Source organism: Macrobrachium rosenbergii, chromosome 8, assembly GCF_040412425.1.
Source record: "Macrobrachium rosenbergii isolate ZJJX-2024 chromosome 8, ASM4041242v1, whole genome shotgun sequence".
NCBI classification, from domain to species: domain Eukaryota; kingdom Metazoa; phylum Arthropoda; class Malacostraca; order Decapoda; family Palaemonidae; genus Macrobrachium; species Macrobrachium rosenbergii.
The window spans coordinates 41,336,098-41,338,597 of NC_089748.1; positions in this window are offsets into that span (position 1 = coordinate 41,336,098).

Sequence of the window (2,500 nt, forward strand, 5' to 3'; positions counted from 1 at the left end):
CATTATTTATGTCATAGATGCAGAGATTACTATCCCCGTTGAAGGGTAGCGCCGTCAGTGCACCTCGTGCGGTGCACTGTAGGCATGACTTTAGGTTCTTTGCAGGGTGCCTTAGACTCCTAGCTGCAACCTCTTTCGTTTTTTTTTTTTTTTTTACTATACCTCCTTTCATATTCTCATTCTTCCATCTTACTTTCCACCTTCTCCTAACAATTGATCCATAGCGCAACTGAGAGGTTTCAAACCTTTTACTGTAAATTTCCGTTTCAGCGCTGAATGACCTCACAGGTCCCAGTGCTTGGCCTTTGGCCTAAATTCTATATTCAGTTTAATTCAGAGATTATTACATTTTATATCTGTCTTATATGAAGAACATTAACTTAGTTTTATGCATTTTCCAGATAGACAGAGACTTCGTTTTACACTGGCGTCACATCATCAAAGGTCAATGACTCATAGATAGAAGGAATGGGGCACGTCCGCCAATAGATGACATGATAGATTAAGCAATTTTTCCCCCCCTCGTCTTTCCCTTCGTGGAAGAAAAGGTTCTCACGTCGGAACGGACTTATTATAATGGGGAATACATATGCAAGAGATAGGAATCAGGTCTTATGAGCACAGAGAGAGAGAGAGAGAGAGAGAGAGAGAGAGAGAGAGAGAGAGAGAGAATGCTGTTGCTTTGGCGAGGTAACTTTTATAGTAGTGTTTTGAAAGCACCGTTCTGTGCGTTTAACTTTTATGACGAGTCTCCTTCATTTTTGTGTGTGTGTGTTTTTTTTCTGGGGGGGGGGGTTTCGTCCCCTCTTGATTATTCCCCCGTAGGGGGATAGTGCCGCCAGTGCACCTCGCGCGGTGCACTGTAGGCATTACTAAAAGGTTCTTTGCAGCGTCCCTTCGGCCTCTAGCTGCAACCCCTTTCGTTCCTTTCACTCTGCCTCCAGTGCAACTGCGAGGTTCTCTTCCTGTCACACCTTTCAAACCTACCTACTCTCAATTTCCTTTCCAGCGCTGAATGACCTCATAGGTCCCAGTGCTTTGCCTATGGCCTAAGCTCTATATTCCATTCCGTTCCTCTAGATTATTCACAATTTTTCGTCGGCATTATTAAGAGCAGTATACGAGTGAAAAACCCTGGAATTTATTTTATTATAATGCGTTTAAAGTTCCAGTGAGCTTTCCAGAACCTGCTGAAATACTCTGGAAATGATTTTATTAATGCATTTAAAGTTTCATTGAGTTTTCCAGACCCTGCTGAAAAACCATGGAATTTATTTTATTAATGCATTTAAAGTTTAAGTGAGCTTTCCAGAGCCTGCTGAAATACTCTGGAATTTATTTTATTAATGCATTTAAAATTCCAGTGAGCTTTTCAGGCCCTGGTGAAATACTCTGTAATTTATTTTATTATAATGCGTTTAAAATTCCAGTGAGCTTTCCAGACCCTGCTGAAACACTGGAATTTATTTTTTAATGCATTTAAAGTTTCAGTGAGCTTTCCAGAGCCTGCTGGAATACACTGGAATTTATTTTATTAATGCATTTAAAGTCCCAGTGAGCTTTTCAGAGCCTGCTGAAGAACTCAGGAATTTATTTTATTAATGCATTTAAAGTTTCACTGTGCTTTCCAGAGCCTGATGAAATACTCTGGAAATTATTTTATTAATGCATTTAAAGTTCCAGTGAGCTTTCCAGGGCCTGCTGAAATACCCTGGAATTTATTTTATTAATGCATTTAAAGTTCCAGTGAGCTTTCCAGAGCCTGCTGAAGTACCCGGGAATTTATTTTATTAATGCATTTAAAGTTCCAGTGAGCTTTCCAGAGCCTGCTGGAATACCCTGGAAATGATTTTATTAATGCATTTAAAGATCCAGTGAGCTTACTAGACCCCGCTAACTTCTCATTGCAGTGAGAGCCGAGTAAAATCTCGGAAGGTCTCTGTAAATCTTTTAAAATATTTGGGCAACCAGAGTATCATGATTTTTTGTTTTTTCATCATTATTATCATTATGCCTGCACGAACTTCATTGTACGTGCTTTGCATTTGTTATAATCTTCTTTCGAACGGAGTTTAAGAGATTGGCTTTTGTTATACACTTGATTTAATGGGTGGTGTAGGATTGCGTTTTTGTTATGTATGTGTTAAGGGTTCCGTTATATAATTATTTATTTATTTATTTATATATTTATTATTATTATTATTATTATTATTATTATTATTGTTGTTGTTGCTATTTAGTATTATTATTATTTTTATTATTAGTATTATTATCATTAAGGGTTCAGTTACATTATTATTATTATTATTATTATTATTATTATTATTATTATTATTATTATTATTGATGTTATTATTATTATTATTATTATTATTATTATTATTATTATTGTTGTTTTTATTATTATTAGTATTATTTTTGAGGATTCCATTATATTATTATTATTATTATTATTATTATTATTATTATTATTATTATTATTATTATTATTATTATTATA